At 55.9% G+C, this 18249-nt stretch overlaps 1 long non-coding RNA gene across 1 annotated transcript; it reads left to right on the forward strand.

The window, feature by feature from the left end:
* The first annotated feature begins 2421 nt into the window (after positions 1-2421).
* LOC132506379 (uncharacterized) lies at positions 2422-13468 on the forward strand. The gene is made up of 3 exons (XR_009535810.1): positions 2422-2667; positions 11315-11441; positions 13221-13468. It is a non-coding gene; the product is annotated as an uncharacterized LOC132506379 (long non-coding RNA).
* Positions 13469-18249: the final 4781 nt, after the last annotated feature.

Genomic DNA, 18249 nt, shown 5'->3' on the forward strand with positions numbered 1-18249 from the left:
CCTATAAGTGATAACCATGCTACCAACAACGGCAGTTAGCCATGAAGCGTCTCTTGGTACCAAGCACAATAGGCGGGTTCCTTAACCGTCCCAGTGTGCCGAGGGGCCACACCAAGTCACCACGAGCCATCCCAGCCTCGCAGGCATGGTCAGAACAGCTGTCAGGGCAGCCTCATGAGTAAGCAGCTCGAGGGACATTTTGAGCCGGAGGGGAGGCGAGCCGCCCTGCAAACCTGGCTTCTGAAACGCGAGGGGGTTTAACCCTCCTCCTGAACTGGGCCCTGGTGACCGACCACAGGTGGAATCCCATTTTCCTTCTCTTTCCTTTTTCCTTTAACACATGCGTGGGGGACAGCTCACGGGGCCTTTTTGGTCTGGGAAAGCTCTCCACCCCATCAGCTGTTTGCAGCTGCTGCATCGTCCTCCTCTGGGAATGAGGGGTTGTCCTCTGTCACCCTCAGGATAGGCTCCGCAAACAAGGGAAAAGGTGAAGGGGCTGCCCCAGCTCCCGAGTGCCTGATGGCTCTCCGGGTCCCGAGCAGGGCCTGGTCTGGGTCTCCTGGGTGGCTGACCTTCAGGATGGCACTTGGCAGGGCTGTCCCCCAACCCCCAAGGCAGCGATGAAGCCTCTGCACTCAGTGTGTTGTCCAGGCCTGGAGAGACACCGAGGAAGGGGCCGGGGTGGCGGGGGGAGGAGACGGCCGCTCCCAGAGTCCCACACACCAACCGCCCACAGCTGCCGTGGTCCTGTTCCTGTCTTCTGACCCTCACAGCGACCTGGCCACTCCCTTGGAAAGGTTTGTCCAGGCAGTTGCCAACATCCAGGACAGAGACTCTGGGGACCCCACCTCTAGAGCAGCCCAAGTGCAGTTTTATCTGGAAAGGAAAGAATAAAATGGGAAAAACGGAGCAGCTCCCCTGTTGTTGGCTTGTGACAGTTCCCATCCCTGGGCTGCTCACAGCCTCAGGCCGTCACCTCTGAGGGCTCCTGTGTCCTTGGAGAGAGTCCGACAGCTCACGGCTGTCGTCTGTTCCTCTGTGGCATCGTTCATCCAGACCTTCTGCTCCTCTTGGCTGTGGGTGGGGTGTTACTCAGAAGAGGACACCTCTGGTGTGTGCAGGGGAAGATCTGACCCCAAGCACCACCGTGGAAGTTCTCGTCTGTGCCCAGAAGCAGGCTCTGTGTGGAACAGACACTTCTTCCGGGGGGCTGGGCTTGTTACCTACGGTCCACCTGGCCCAGGTCCAGGCATGAATGTGGTTTCGTGCCCACAGGTGGGGAGGGTGGAGGAGGACCTTCCTGGAAGCCTTGCGGACAGAGCTTTTGGAATCCCAGCTCTCTCACCTGCGGGTGTTCGGCTGCTTTCATGTCACCTCCGTTTCCACATCTGTAAAGTGGACGCGTTATTCCCTGTTTCACGGTGAAGACGGAATGAAATTGTGGCTGTAGATGTTGGCTCTAGAATATCCTAGGAAATTCTTCCTAAGAGAAAAATAAAATATTTATGTACAAGAATGTTCACCAAAAAGTGATTTCTTAGAGGGAATAATGAGAAACAATCTGAATGTTTAGGGCATTTGTTAGATCCGTCGAGGTTCATGCATTTATAGGGTACCAGGATGTGGTCTCTTCAGATGATGGTGCAGGTATATTTTCAGTGACACGAAAGGGTGTACACAAGAGATTATACATTTAAAAAATACAGGTTATCGAACCTTTTCTTTAGAACGGTCTTGGGTCGGGGGTCCGTGTTAGTCACGCTCATCACTGTTTTCCTACCCACAACTCCCCGTGGAGAGCCTCCCGTGGCCCATGGCCCATGGCCTGCTTTGTGTCAGGGACCAGGAGAGCATGGCTGAACCAAGCTGAGCCAACCAGATTCGTTCTTTTGGGAACACAAACCGAGTCCTGGAAAGCAGACAGCTCTGAGCTCAAGTGCTGTTGATGTAACCACTGGGGAGGGAGGCATGTGGGTCAGAAGCCAACCAAGGGAGTCACCTGTTGCAGGGAGACTGGACTGGGGGCTAGAGAGGGAGGGCCCCTGGCCCCTGGGAGCGAGCAAGAGAGACAGAGAGCTCCAGAATGGCCACCATCATGGAGTTCAGCTGTGTCCCCTCCCCCTTGTCACCCATAGATGCCTCTCTGTCCGGCTCAGAATATTCCTTTGTGCTGGACATAATTTCCATTCTTTGCACCCAAATGACGGCTGACAAGGCAATGCTCTGTGAACACGTGGTTAAGACGCTTATTTCCGGGTAGAGGTAGTTCAGATATTTATTTTTCTAAAGTTCTCAGTATTTTCTATTTTTTCTACAACGATCATTCATGTATTAATTGTTAAAAAAAATAAATGGAAAGGGCATCCACTTTGAAAACAGACTGGCAGCTTTTTATAAAGTTAAACTTTAACTTACCAGCAATTCCACTCTGAGGTACTTACCTAAGAGAGACGGCAACCTAGACCCACACAAAGACCTAACTTGAACGTCCACACCAGCTTCCTCCATGACGGCCCCGGACTGCACCAGCCCCGGATGCCTTTGGACAAACAACCCAGCTGTGGTCCATTGTACAGCGGGACATGACTCAGCAACAAAAAGGAATGACCTGGCGCGGGAGGCGACACCTAAAGCAGGCAGACCCGAAGGAAAACTGTGAAATTTGGGGTAAGTGAAACTCATGTGTAGGGCAAAAGGCAGATCAGCGGTTCCCTGGTCTGGGGTGACTTGGGTGATTTTGAAGGGATGTGCCGAACCTTTGGGTGTGATGGAAATATTCAATATCTTAATTGGGCTGGTGGCTACACAGGAGTAGAGGTCTGTCAAAACTCATTGAATTGTACCCTTTATGGTCTATTTTATTCCATGTGTATAAAGCCTCTATAAAGTTGAAAAATTAATTGTAAAATAAAATAGAGCGAACCCCCCTGGGAGGACACATTGGGTCTTTGTTAGTTGCTAAAGTATTTGAGTTGCTGAAATATGGCTGAGCATGGATGAAACGCCCACTGCCCGTGGCCCCGGGGGGCTGGGGCACTGTGTTCACGACGGAGGGTGGGCAGGGATGCAAAGCAAGGGCAGTGCCAGGGTCATGGGTGGGCCTGGCCACGGGCGGACAGATGACAGAGTGAAGCATATCGTAAGTGTGGGGAGAGGAGCCCTGCGGATCGGAAATGAGACGTCCATGGGCCACTTGGTGAGCGGTCAGTGCCCTCCGCGGCCCCATGCCCTTCCCCGTTCAGGGCACGCGGGCCTCCTGCCTCTGCCCGAGGGCTCACTTGGGCCATGGGGCCTGCTAGTGTGCAGGACCGAAGTGGGGGGAATTAGCACCTTCCAGGAGCAGACCCCAACCTGTGACTCACGGGGGGGAGGGTAGAAGCACCCCGCCACCTCCCTCCGTGGGAAGCCCTGGTTGCCTGTAGCAGGACTGCTGTGTGGGTCACTCCCGTCTCTGTCTCAGCTCCGCCTCCCCACTCCGGTGTCCTGGGATCAGATAACCTGTGAGCACCCGCATCCTTGTCTTGGGTCGGCTGCTGGGCGCGTACCACCTTGGCTTCTTCTGCCCTCTTTGGTCCCTGTAGGTCTGGCTCCGTGCAGCTGACATGGGGGTGCTATGGGCTGACTGTGTCCCCAAGTTCCTATGTTGAAACCTATTCCCCCAGCGTGATGGCATTAGGAGGTGATTAGGTCATAAAAGGGATTAGTGCCCACATAAAGGAGACTCCCGAGAGCCCCCTTGCCCCTTCCTCCACTTGAGGACACAGCGAGAAGATGGGCGCCTGTGAAGCAGGAAGAGGGTTTTCAGCAGAAGCTGGATGTGCGGTGCCTTGATCTTGGACCTGCAGCCTCCAGAGCTGGGAGGACTAAACTCCTGTGATTATGGTCCACCTGAGCTAGGTGCGTGGTTCTAGCTGCCCGGGCGGAGTAAGCTCGCCCCCTCCAGCTGTCTGAGGTCCTTGCCGTGACAGCGAGCGTCCTCAGTGTCTTCCACTCTGACCCCTGCTTCTGGGGCACTTCCTGTGGTTTAGGGACTCAATGATCTCACAAAGAGCATGTCAGCTTTGTCTCACCGCAGACTGTGGTCCAGAGCTCTGTGCTCCACAGGGAGATCTTTGTCTGGCCACAATGCCACTTCCGGGGGCGCGGGGAGAGTCTGCCCCCCCGAAGGTCCTCTTTTGCTGAGAGGGGAAGGGGCTACGTGTATCAGCAAGTCCTTCAGAGGAGCTAGTGTGCCGAGTGACGGGGATGCTGAAATAGTCACGAAAACACAAAACACAAACCAAACCAAACCTCCCTTGAAGCTGCCCTGCAGCCAGTGTCCGTGTGTCCTCTTCTTACAGACTGAGGACGGCCTGAGAAAACTCCCTCTGAGGATGGGCCCTTGGCAGGGGTTCTCGGGTGGGGTTCAGCTGTCCTCTGCTTGCATTTCTCAATTAGCATTTTCTAAAGTAAAATTTCTTAAAAAGAAAGTAAACCCGGGAGGACTGGAGCGGAGGCAAAAGTCCCGAGCGGCAGCACGCGTCATTCTTTTCTGGCCACGTGCTCTCTCACCCCTGCGGTGGCCGGGGCACGGTGGCCCACCTGGTGGTGTCCTGCCGGGGCCTCCCCCTGACTTCCCACTGCCTAAAGGAAGAGAGAGCAAAAGGATGCATTTGTGTCCTCTTCTCCATGGAGTTCCCAGAGTGGGCTTTTACAACATAACTCAGGTCCTGCCACGCCTGCTTGGACATGGCTTGTCAGCACACGACGTGTCCCCATCACCTGTGACGGAAGCTGTGCTGGCCTCTGCCCGTAGTCCCCAGGCCTTCTCGTCGTGCCCTGGCCCTGCTTCGCTCGGCTACACTGACCTCTTTGCACACTCGAGCTTCATCAGGCTCCAGGGCCATGGAGCTCTACGGAAAGCCCCGCCCAGGGTCTTTGCAGCAGCTCCACCCTGAGTCTGGGTCAGAGGCCACTCTCCCTGGTCGTCCTGCCACGGAGGCGCCCCACCCAGCCACGGTCACAGAACCGTTTGGTGTGAGTGCTGGCGCTGCGCCTCTTCCTGTTTAGCTGTTGGTTTGATGTCTGCAGCTCGCACCCAGAGCACGAGCCCCTTGAGCACGGGGACTTGATCTGTCTCTGCGTCTCCACCCCGGCACCCACTGTAGTGCCGGCCACGAGAGCCCGGACGCATGTGGCCTCTGATTCTCAAAGCTCTCCCTGCGCCCAGAGATGAAACAGCCACAGTGGCATGGCCACGACACTCAAGGTCCCCTGTCTGGCATCCTTAGGTTATGAGTAAAATTGTCCACACTGTTGACGTTTAGACATGTATGTATGTTTGCAAAAGTAAACTGCAGTTTCCAGACATTGTTCTAAAATATATTAAACACAGACTTGTGGGTCTTCAGGAAACAAGTGGGCGGCACCGACACAGGCCTCTTCCTGAGCTGTCGGGTTTGAGCACGCAGCTCACCTGCTGCCTTAGGCTGCTCGCCGCCAGACCCTTGGGGGTGTCAGTGCCAGGAGCGCGATGGAGCTGGCGGTGCGGGGCCCCTGAGTGGCAGGCGCTGCTCGAGAAACGTGCCAGGGGACACAGCCCCGGCTTCACGCAGGGAGGGCCACGCAGGCTGGTTCTGATGAGAAGTTTTGCGCCTCTTTGGCCTCAGAGCCGCGGGGTGCTGCCAAAGCTGCTGAGACGTGAATTTCAGAAGCTGAGCGCAGTGAGGAGAGAGGGGAAAGGCCTGGGGCAGGGGAGAGGGTGGGTTAGGGGATACACAGGTTGAGGGGGGACAGAGGAAGGGGGATGCAGCCGGACGGGCCTGGGAGAAACCATGAACCACAGCTCTCGTGCACTTTGGTCACGTGGGTAATGGAATAAACTTGTTTTTCGGTATTTCCAGAATGTGTGTTCTCTTTCTCACAGCTGATAGCGTTTCCCTGGAAAAGGCCCCACATGGACAGACCTGGGAAGAAACTCTCAGAGCAGCCAGTGTCTGACCCAGGGCGTGGCCCACGGGCAGTCCTGCTGCCACCTGGGAGGGGAAGTGGCACTCTCACCCTGGCCTAATGTGACAACAGGCCGGGAAGGAGGCATTTCTGTAAGGCCAGGTGCCCTGGGATAGCCGTGCGAGCTTGCGGCCAGGCCCTCACTGCATGGGGAGAGGGGGCAGCACGGGAGCCCCGTTCACCAGCCAGGTCACCTCCCCAGGATGGACTTGGGAACTGGCCTGGTTGAACTTCCTTTCCCTCCCTTTCTTGCGCTTCTGCCACCAGACAGGCTCCAGAGAGCGGGAGGGAGGGAGAAGAAAGGTGACACTAAGTCCTGTCGAATGCATGGCGGGCGGATGGTGGATGGAGGATGGCGGATGGAGGATGGAGGATGGAGGATGGTGGATGGCGGATGGCGGATGGCGGATGGCGGATGGAGGATGGAGGATGGTGGATGGAGGATGGTGGATGGAGGATGGCGGGTGGCAGGTGGCGGATGGTGGATGGTGAGTGGCAGGTGGTGGATGGCGGATGGCGGATGGCGGATGGCGGATGGCGGATGGCGGATGGCGGATGGCGGATGGCGGGGCCCCGGGGTCCCCATGGCCGTGAGGGCCGTCAGGTGCAGCCTGCCTGTTTCCCCCACCCCCACGCTGCCCCATTCAGCTACACCAGCCCCGGAGGTTAGAGGAAGACTTAGGGTTCTCGGGGAAGTACCCTCAAACCTTGTTCCTCATCAGGATGGTCTGGAGTAAACCCAGAAGACCTGAGAAACCGGAGTCTCTGGGGGTGGGGCCTGGGCATCAGCATTTTGTACAGCTTGCCGGTGATTCTGATGAGCAGACGGGCTGCGCCTCATGGGTGTGAGGGAAGAAGAACTGAGCACGCCTCTGGGGCTCAAATTCCAGGTCACCAACTGTCCCCGGGACTGTTCACGTCACCTATAGTGTGCCCTGCTGCCCTCTGCGTCCAAGCAACCTCACCACCATGGATGTCCCCCCCATTCCCCCCTCCATCTTAATGGGCATCCACGGCCTCCCCTGGCTTTCAGGACTAGGCCTCCAGGGCTCTGGTCGCCCACAGCCTCCCTCTGTTCATTCCCTGCTTTCAGCCCTTCAGCCACGGGGCCTTCCGCTCCGCTCCTCGGCCGCGCTGCCTCGCCTGCCCACTCAGGGCTTTGTGAGCGCTGATCCCCGGTCCCCGTGCCGTGCCCGCCCTCCGCCATCCCTCCTTCCACCTCAGTGGAGCACACCCTCCTCTGAGTGAGCTCTGGCAGCCGGCCTGGGGCTGGACCCCCAGCACGGCAGGGAGCCCGCTCACACGAGATGCTCAGTAAAGCTTTCGTGACTGAAGAGTAGATTCTTGTACATGGTCCGGTGAGAAGAGGCTCACTGCCGCTTCCCCACCCCAAACCAGCCCTGTGGTCTGTCTGTCCCACCCCCAGGCATCCCGGGGGCGGACCCCTCCTCTGTTGAGGGGCTCTGTCTAACAGATGTGGCTTTCAGCTCCCACCCAGGCTGGGGACCTGGGGCCGGGGGTGGTCACCGTGCTTCTAGAGCCCCCTTGGTTCCAGGTGTCGAATCCGTGGCTTCTTTTGAATGTCCAGCCTTTATCCTTGAAGGCTGGATATATTGCTGGGAACCACCATACATAATGGAGCGTCAAACTGGCTGGGTAATGCTGTTTGCGGTAAAGGTTGGCAGTTTGGTCGTAAAGGATCAACGTCACTTCTCCTTTGGGGCTTGTGAACGAGGCGATTCCAGACTGAAAAGATGAGGGGTGTATGTCATGAGTCCACACGTGGCAGGCCGTCCTGCTGTCCCGCCCTGGCCCCGGGCAGGGGGATGCCTGCCCAAGAGCTGAGGGTTCTAACCCCATCATTCTAAGCCATTCGGGCAGCCGGCTTTACAGATGCTCCTACAGAATGCTCCAGATTCCTGCTGCTGATTTCCCAGGCTCCACGGGGCCTGGCCAGCAGAGGGCACGGTCCCCCCCATCTGGGAGTCAGGCCCAGAGCAGCCTCCCAGGGCCTCTGCTGCTCCAGGCTCACCCTTTCGGGCTGTCGAGAGCTGCAAAGAAGGAGTGGCTGGTGGGAGCTGGCTGAGGCACGGGGGGTCCCTGAGGGAATTCACAGCAGTGGATCCCTCCCCAAGGGGGTCCCCCAAGTAGAGCTCCCTGAAGCAGAGGGTGCCCAGGTGCCCCCTCTGCGGCTGCTTCTGCCATCGGTCCTGGCCCAGGCCCTCGTGTCCCTGGAACAGGCCCGGACCATCTGGAAGTCACTCTCTCAGGGGCTGGCGGCCGGGACAGTTCAAGGAGAGACCCGACCTCCTCTTCGTGTCTGCGGGTGCGGAGTGGGGGGCAGGGAGGCAGCAGCCAAGGTATTTCATGTCTCTGTTGACAGATGCTGCAGAGAACCTTCTGACATGCCTGCCGGCCACAGTGCCGGACACTGGCTGAACCGAGATGTTAAGGCCTCACTCACGTGCTGTGCTGTCTGGTGGGGGAGATGGACGTTCAACACACAACAGAATCAATTAGGCCAAATTACAAACGTGATGAGTACGCGGAAAACAAGAAGGGGTGCTAGACAGAGGAAAGTTGGGGTCCTACCAGTTCCAGGGGCTGGGATCTGCTCAACGAGACCCTCTTCCTCCGGAAGGTTCGGTGCCAGGGCCTGACCCCACTCCTCCCGGGGTAACACCTCGGTGCCAACTGTCCCTTCAGCAGGGACAGCCTGGCCTTCACGGCCCGAGTTAAGTCTTTTCTGCTGAGAAGCTGCCCCCCTTCCCCCCAGCCCCCTCACAGCCGTGCTGGTTCCAGAAAGGCTCCTTCCCTGTTTTTATCATTACATCGCGTACATTGCTTTCTCTGCACTGGCTGTGAGCCCCTCGAGGAAAGGGCTCCACGATGGAGGATGTAAGGATTTCTCGGGGTCCGTTTATCGGGCTCTTGCTCTAGCCAGCCCAGCGGGGGTCTGCGGTGTGCCCACTTTGAGCCAAATAGATGCCACAGGGGGGTTCAATGTGTCCTGGTTTTATGAGGGGAAATTCCTGTGTGAGAGCAAATGGGGAGAGAGCTGGGCAGCTGGGGCACAGTCCTCTCAGCCTGGGGGTGAGGGAGGCCTGTCCTCCAGGGTCGAGGATGTGTCCTCCTGCACACGGGTGCACAGACACTTCCTGTGCGCTGGGATTGCTCAAGAACGTCCAAACGCACAGTCATGGGGGATTCACCCTCTGTCAGAATCCCTGTTGTCTGAACAGAAAGTAAGTCCCTGATTGTGAAAGCTGGGCAGGTGGGGGCTTTTGGAGGCCCCCCTGCTTCAGCCCAGGGTGTCGTGAAGTCTTGAGCCTCTGCATCGCCTGGTTCCTCTTCCTGCCCCCCACCTGCCAGCAGAGATGGCGTAAGGCAGGGGTGACATACCAGCTGGTTCTTCCTCGGTGACACAGCCTCTTGCGTCAGTTTTCACAGGCAGAGACCCTGGAGGGTCCCCCCGCACAGCCCTGAGGCATGTGAAAAAGTGCGGGAAGCCCCAGGATGGTACAGCTCCAGAGGGTCTCAGAGAGGCCCCAGAGGGGACACCACCCCTGGGAGAAGTGTCTCTGCGTGTGAGGGGCTTGACCATGAGTAGAGGATGCCCCTGGTTGGCACTTTCCTGTGCAGGAGTCTGCAGAGCTTGGCCAGGGAAGTGCGTAAAAATTCACATGAGGAATGAAGTTTCCAAATTGTACACCCCTGCCATTCTCCCCCTGACACAGGCCTAAGAAAGGGAATTCTGGGCATTACATCTCAACCTCAGCTCTTTGGGGGACCAGTTTCTGTCTCCCAAACTGATGAGAGGAGAGAGAAGAAGATGGGCCTGGGGTGGGAGGACAGGAAAGGAGGAGAGTCTTGCTTCTGGGGTCGGCCTCCAAGCCTCCCTGTGTTTTGAAGAATTCAGGTAGTAGACAGAGAGGATGCACAACTTTCCAGCCCGTGTAAAACGCTGATAGAAGGCACCCAGGGGACCGAAATAGAAAAGGCTGGAAGTAAGGAGAGTTTTTGCCATTAAAAGAGAGAGGTTACAGAATTCTTCAAGAAAAAGAGAATCAAATAGAGAGAATTTTAAGAAGTGTTTCTCTAGTCCGTAAGTTGGATGCCCTTTGGTATTTCCCCAGACCCTTGAGCGAAAACTGCAACTAACTTTTCATTCTTTGGGTTTTGGTGCTGTGCGTCTATGAACGTGACTCCACGTAGGGACTGGGCCACATGGAGCTCCAGTTTATAATTGGGACACACACACACACACACACACACACACACACACACAATACAGAAACACATCTCAGAAATTCACTTTTAAGAAAACAGCTGAGATTATCCATCGTGACATGAGTACGTTCATCGACTGTTCATTCTTCTATTAAGCACCCATCTCTGTCTAACAGATGGATTAAGGTCCATCTTTATTCCCTTCACGGACCTATTTATTCTCCCCTCTTAGGCAAAGACGTCTGTGCTCTAGCCACCTTCAGAAGGCAGGATGCCCGGGCCAAGGAAGGAAGTGTCCTCTCTGGTTTAAATTTCACAGTGAAGCCTGCTTCAGAAATAAATCATCAAAAGAGATACCCTTCCCTCATCTGCTGCAGACAGCCCCAAAGTGTATCTAGCCCCGTGAGATCAGAGCTGAGTTCTGGGCAAGGTGAATGCCGACCAGCATCGACAAACTCCCCGGCATTCGTGGACGGCACAGCGGTCAGGCAGCTGAGAGCTGGCGTGCCGGGGAAAGTGAAGCCCGGTGACAAGATGGTTGGGCATCCCTGGCTCCCGTTTAGTGCTTAATTACCCAGAGGAAAGGCCAACAATGGGGACTGTAAATTGTCCTTGGAAAACAGCCCTGGGAGTGGCTCCCCCTTTGTCCCCAGACCAGGACCCCCGCCCCTTTCCTGGGCCTGGAGGGGCCTCCTTCTCAGCTGCCGCTTCGCCTGGATCTCCTGCCTCTCCCCGGCCCACACATCCTCTGCATTTCCCTTCTCCAGCCACGCCTCGCCCCCTTCCTGTTTTCCTGGTCACCAAGGGAGGAAGGGAAATGTTACATGAAGCCCTTTTCTTTGTCTTCGCCCCCACTGATTCATAAGGAAAAGAATGGCTTCAGGTGTTTAAATAATGGGGTGCGATGAACCTATAACTCATCCCAGCACTTTTCTTCGGAAAGGCAGAGTCCCCAGGGCAAAGTCAGGGGTCATAGATCACCCCAAACACAAGCTTTAGTCACTTTTAATGCAAGGACAGCTTAATAGCTTCCAGGCTCAGATATTAAAATGAAATACTGCAAAAAAAATAATAAAACGTAATTTCCATTTTTCAGATTCCATTTCTTCTTTAAAATACAAATAGTGGCAAAGGCAAATCTTGGACACTCATGCAATGTGCTTGTCCCCAGTTTTTGGACACTACTGCTACGTACCGTCCCCAGATGTTGACACCAGTACAAAGTAAGTTTTCCAGAATTGCTTCCATGCTGGTAGAGAATTACAATAGCTGATTTCAAACCCAGAGAGACATAGCTGGGGGTGGGGATGGTGCAGGGGGTCTGGCCCCTGGGTTTGGTCTTCCCCATCGAGGAGACGTACGAGGTGGATCCTCCCCGGGTGTGATGCGGGGAAGCGGGGTGCATCCCTGAACGGCTACGTCCGATGTCCTCAGAGGCCCTGGCGGATGTGGCCTTTCCCTACTGCTCCCTTGACCTGCACTTCCCTCCGGCTGATGCTATAGAACTACTTCTCTGAAATTTCTTGATTTAAACCAATCTCCTGCTCTGGTTTTGTTAGGGTCCAGGCATGGGGCCCGGGCTTTCGTATTTTAATCAAACAGTCACCAACGTTTATCTGGAAATGGTGATGGCAGGAGGACGCTGTCCAGCTGTGCCCAGCCACTACAGACTGTTAGTTGCCTTGAGATGCACTTGGTACAACTCCTGCCAGACTCAGCCTGGCCACAATGACACGAAATTGGGCAACAGGCTGGGGTCGGGGTGACGGGGCACTTGATCCCAAAGTACTCCAGGGAGCCCCTCCCTGCAGTGAGCTCTCCTCATGCTGTTTGATGAGATCTTCATGGTACCCTTGAGCGAGCAGATGGGGCTTTCGTGCCCTCAGAGACCAGCGGTGCCCCAGCGAGCCTGCCCTGCCCTGGGCTGCTTGCTCGGGGCTGTTTCTTTGCCGCATCCTGGCTGGTGGTGGGAAGATCTCTGCCCTACCTCTGTCCCCACCTCCCTCCAGCTGAACACTCCAGTGATGGGGACGAAATGATCAATGTATTAAGAGCCCCTTACGAGGAAACAAATCCTCTCCCACTGTTAGGGAGTTGGATGGAGGTGAAAGTGGAAAGAGAAGTCTTCTCACTCTTTTCTGTTGGGTGGTGGAGAGCAGAAGACCCAGTCTCTGACCCAAAACCTTTCCCACGGGTCACAAACGGACTAGTTTTTAGACTCAATTGTCTCACAGCATCTGGGAGTTTGGAAGGGCCCAGTCAGAGCCTCTCCCCGAGGGGACGTGGAGGTACCCCACACACGGTGTGCTGAGTTCCTTAAAATTCAACAAAGGTGTGCTGAGCCCGCACTGGCTTCAGACTCCCATCTACACCTGCAGCCGCCTCTGCGTAGGGGTGCCCCCTCCTTACACCCAGCTGTCTGAATGGGACCACCTCTAACTAGGAGAGTGGTCCTATGGTGGGCTGCCTGCAGTGGTAGCTTCTGCCTAGCACATCCTGACCCAGAGCTGCAGCTGCCTATGGATGGGAAGAGGCTTTTCAGGAAAGAGGCCTTCGTTCCTGCGAAGAGGAGGGGCCTCAGCCTGCTGTTTCTGCAGCCCCTCCCCTGCCCTGGGAACAGGGGCTCAGGCCCCAGGAGGGAGAAAGGAGGTTAAGGCCTGGTGTCCATTACGGCTTATCTTGAACACAGATGTCAGCCTGTGCCCAGTCATCACAAGGGAACCCAGGCTTGGGGGGCTGGGAGGCTCTGTTTCCTTCTCTGAATGTTGTGATCGAATAAGGGAGGCATCTTGCTTGTATCCTAACTGCTCCCTGAGGAAAGGGCCATTAACCCCCTTAACCTGGAAAGTGGTTTGACCGCTCATGTTGGAGGCTTGGAGGCGGATGGTGCCCGGGCAGCAACAGGTGAAATTCTGTACTAGGGAAGAACCAAATCTGACTGCATGTTGGATCAGTTTCTTTTACTTTATTCTTTGCTTTCCACTGCTTTTTTTGGCTGAAAGGATAACATCTGTACATAATGGCCTGCCTCGGGGGACCCTGCCCCTCTGCCTGAATGTTGAACCAAAGTGCCTTTGTTCAGGCAAACATCCGGACCCTGTTCCACCTGCCGATGGCTGAAAGAAAGAAGAAACTAACACATCCCCTCCGGGAGGCTGGTCATTCCGGTGATATTTGCAAAACTTTCGGCCTTTTTACTTTACTTCCTCATCTCCTCCCCCTCTCTGTGCTATAAAAGAAACTGGCATCCAAACCCAGATAAGATGGTTATTTTGAGACTTTAGTCCGCCAGCACCTTGTCTCTGATTCATTGGCCTGTTGTGCTGCGAGCAGAGCGAGCTGGGACTTGGTAATAAGTCTACCCATGTTATTTATTTATGTGTCACCTCTTAAAGAAAAACGACAATTTCTGGGAGGTAGTTACGATTATCTTTGTGTTTCTTTGGGTCGTCCATGAAAATTTTAATATAATTTGAATTCTAATATAGATGTTAAGTTTACCACGAAAAGACATTTTCTATCTATGGGCAAATAATTTACCTTCTGTTGGTTGGGGGTTGGGATGCCGTCTTTGGAAGGGTTCTGGTAGGAATGCTGGTCTGGTGAGGTCTCCTCCCAACACTCTTTCCGTGCTGCCCCCATGAAGAAATCCCAGGCACTGCCCCAAGGCCCTGAGTTAAGTCCCAAGTACACGCTCCTTTCCCTTCTTTTCCAAATAGTAATCTAACATCACCGAATACTGTTTATATATGTCCCCATGCTTGAATTTTATTCCGAGTTGAAACACAAATTGGCTAAACCAGTTTACTTAAGAGGGACATGATTAATGCTTATTAACCAAGACACGTCTCCAAAAGCTAAATTCTGAAGCGTTTACTCACACCTGACATGGCACTGTGCTGGGAGAGGGGGCTGTCCTCCGTGGGAAGACTCTGTCCTTGGGGAGGCACGGACGTCAGGGTGACGTCTGTGACACTAGAGCCTGTGCCTTTGACTGAGAGTTGCTGTTTTCAGCCCGTCTCAGCTAAGTGACCTCAGAGCCTACCCAGGCTGGAACAGCCACACCGATGACCATGCAGGCTCCCTCCCCCCGCACTGGGATGGGGGACTGTGTTGGAGGGTGACACGCGGTGACTGCAGTAGGAGAGAACAGCATGTACCCTGAGCAAGTGCTTCACGTAAAGGGAGTGGCTGGTTTGGGGCGTCTGGTACATACAGACACTGGTCAGTGTCTTCAAGAATATAATAAAGTTGTACAAGAATCATCAGGTGTGAGGGGAGGCACTGCCTTTGCGTGGTGTTCTTATCATCCCTCAGAACAGGCCGTCCCGTGATAATGTCACCGTGATAATGTCACCGACCTCAGTCCCTAGGTGGCCGGCATCTCCTGCAGTGGAAATTAGGGTTTGCTCTGAGATTTTAGCTGGGCATTGCGGCTGACGGAATGTGGGTGAGGGGATGGTCACCCCTGGGCCTACACAGCCCTTAGATTGTGTTTTGATGGTCCTGAGACTGCACCCAGACTCCTCCTGGCTGAGCCAAACATCCAGCCGTCCCCGAAGGCGCAGGGCCTGGGATGGGGCTGTGGTGGGTGTCCCACCCCGGGTGAGGCCCTGATGGTGCAGCCGAGGCCGGCATCACGCTCAGCAAAAGAGCCGCACTCGTGAGAAATAATAAATTACTCTTGATTTAAGCCACTAGGGCTTGGGGTGGTTCACTGTGCAGCGAGGGGTACTGAGGCAGGCGTGGATGAAGCAGACAAGCCTCGGGCCACAGCTGACCGTGAGTCTCCCCGTGCTCGGTAGGCGTGAGTCACCAGGTTCTGTGGAGGGTGAGGTCAGGCCAGCAGGGGCCTGGGCGGGAGCCCTCGTGCTGTGACCGGTGTCAGCATCACAGTGGGAGAGACCGGGCCCAGCTGCCGGCGGTCAGCAGGAGTCCAGCAGCGCAGAGAGCGAGGCCCCGGCTTTCCCCGGGGTGGGCCTTCAGTCCAGCTCTCTGGGGCCCAGCCCCCGCCAAGTCTCCCTCCTGGGACGACCCCGGGGTTCTGGGGGGCCACCACCCACCCGGGACTTAAAAGGGAGAGGCGACCCTCTAAGTGTTTTCAGTGGCCCTGCAGAGCACAAGCCAGATGTGGGGTGTCCAGAGGGTGTGTGTGTGTGCATGTGTGATGTGTGTATATGTGTGTGTTTGTGGTGTGTGTGGTATGTGTGTGTATGTATATGTGTGGTTGTGTGGTGTGTGTGGTGTATATGTATGTACAGTGTTCATATGTGTGCTGTGTGTGTGGTTGTATGTGTGTGTATGTGTGGGGTGTGGTGTGTGTATGTATGTGTGGTGTGTGTGTATGGTTATATGTGTGTGTGATTGTGTGTGGTGTGTATGTGGTTTGTGTGTATGTGTGTATGTGTGGTTGTGTGTGTGGTGTGTGTGGTTGTGTGTGGTGTATATGTGTGTTGTGTGGTTGTATGTGTGTGTATATGTATCTGTGGTGTGTATGTGTGTGGTTGTGTGTGGTGTGTGTTAACGTGTATGTGTGGTGTGTGTGTAGTTGTGTGTGTGGTGTGTGTATGTGTATGTATGTGTGTGTGTGTATGTGTATGTGTGTGGTTGTGTGTGGTGTGTATGTGTTGTGTGTGTGTATATGTGTATGTGTGTGGTGTGTGTATGTGTGTAGTGTGTGTGGTGTGTGTGTGTATGTGTGGTGTGTGTATGTGTGTAGTTGTGTGTGGTGCATGTGTATGTGTGTGTATATGTGTATGTGTGTGGTGTGTATGTGTTGTGTGTGTGGTGTGTGTGTATATGTGTATGTGTGTGGTTGTGTGTGGTGTGTATGTGTTGTGTGTGTGTATGTATATGTGTGTGGTGTGTGTATGTGTGTAGTGTGTGTGGTGTGTGTGTATGTGTGGTGTGTGTGTATGTGTGTAGTTGTGTGTGTGGTGCATGTGTATTTGTGTGTATATGTGTATGTGTTTGGTTGTGTGTGTGTATATGTGTGGCTGCATGTGTGTGTGGGGCGAGGATCCTCCTCTCGGTCAGCACCATCCTGCCTCAGCCCTGGGGCTCTAAGGACGGAACCAGGAGTGGGTTCCTTCCCACTAACTGAACAGGACTTTAACCGCGGAGCAAGGATGAGCTTCAGGGCTGCCTCTGGCTCCCCGGACGAGGGGAGGAAAGGGCCGCAGCCCCGGGCCCCGCGGAGGATGTCCTTGCACACAGAGAAGGGGCTGGCTTCATGCGGCTCGTCCTGCTTCCTCCTGGAGCAGCCCGTGGGGAGACGGCCAGGCTCTTGCTGCCCACCGACCATCTGGGCGCCGGGAGGTAACATCCCAGTGGCAGGAGAGCGCCGGGCGGTGTCCCTAGGCCTCCCTTGGCTCTGAAGCCTGCCCCAGAGGCACCGTGGAACCTGCCGACGGTGGCTGCCAGTCCTCTGTGCACACAGACGGCCAGCCTCAGAGGTGGGGCCTCTGCTGCGTAGTCGGCTAACAGAGCAGCAGGCATCCCCACTCGCCCGTGGATCACGGGTGTGGCTCTGGATAACCAGAACACCTCCCCACCCCTGAACCTGACCAGCCGCCGCGCTGGCTCGGCCTCTGCCCCCTGTGGTCACCCGGGGGCCGCCACATCCCCAGGTACACGCTGCCCTCGCACCTGTGCCGGCCCAGATCCCAGCTCCACCAGGGGCCCCTTCTTGCTCGAGGCCTTCCCTGTGGACAGCCCGTCTCTGCCCCTGGAGATCCCTCGGACCTTTTCCGTCCTCCCCTGTGGGTGTGTATCTTCTGAGTTCCTGGGGCGGGGGAGGGGGGAGCAGAGCCCCGTGTACCCGGCACAGCCCCTGGCACCGCCCCTGGCATAGCGGACTCAGCTGCATTTTTGAAGGTTCAGCGAAAGCCCCACGGATCATCTCATGGGTCAGTTCCAGAGACAGGAGGAGAAGCTTGGAGCTGGGTGTTGAGCAGTATTCTGAGCAGCAGGGCTGGCCCTGCCTGGGGGGTGGGGGGAGCCCAGGAGAACCAGGTCGGGCGCTGGAAGTCTCTGCTCCAGCCCAGCTCTCTGCAGGCTTCCAGTGTTTAGGCAGCACTGCTGCAGATGAAGGAAGCCTCACAGCTCCTCTCTCTGGGACACAGGAAATAGGAAGAGGAGTTAGAGGACAGAGACGATTCTTCTCTCCCAGGTGCAGATCTGAAGTGAAAACCAGGCCTGTCCCAGCCACATGTTTAGGGTGTGGGTCCCGATGACCAGGTGGTACCCAGAGGGTGACCTGGAGGTCAAAAGTAGGCCAGGGTAGTGACCAAACTTCCAGCTGGGACGATAACCCTTGCACTAGCCTCTCTGCCCTGAGGTCATGACATACACGTCTGGACTGGTGAGAGCCCGTGTGAGTGGGGTCCTGTCTGGGATGGCCCTGTTTCCTAGGCGACAGTACCAGTCAGATGAGAGCTCCAGCTGAGTCCTGGGTTGGGCTATTCATTCATTTAGCAGACAGTTGCTGAAGCAGGACGGGGTTGCGGGGGACATCCTAGCTTGGGGGAGATCGGGGAGCGGGACGAGGGTCGGGGGTCAGGCAGGGCACGAGGCGAAGGGTGTGCAGTCTGGAGTCTGGGACCTCGGGAAGCATGCAGACTGTCTTCCGGGACTGGTCCCCTCCCCAGGACATGCCTGTATCCACTGTCTCCTGACTTGGGGTGTTACAGACCCCCCAGCATACCCCTCGGGGAAGCGCCTGACTGGCTGAGCAGGGCTGTGCTTGGGAAGGGGAGGCGGGGGCACAGACTGCAGCAGGGGGTGGCCAGGAGGCTGCACTGGAGGCAGCCTCGTCCCAGGTCCCAGTGGCTGGTCCTGGGACCCCCTAAAGTCTCACCCCTCAGCCCCTCTTCACCTGGTCTGAGCCTTTGGAGGACACGGGATGTCCACGTGGGGCCACTGGAGGCCTGGCAGCAAAGGTGGCAAAGGCATCACTGTGGCAAAGGCCTGAGTGTCCCTGGGGGAGGGAGCCAGGCAGCGGCAGCACCACTGAACCAAACCCCCTCACCT

This window comes from Lagenorhynchus albirostris, chromosome 15, assembly GCF_949774975.1.
Source record: "Lagenorhynchus albirostris chromosome 15, mLagAlb1.1, whole genome shotgun sequence".
NCBI classification, from domain to species: Eukaryota; Metazoa; Chordata; class Mammalia; order Artiodactyla; family Delphinidae; genus Lagenorhynchus; species Lagenorhynchus albirostris.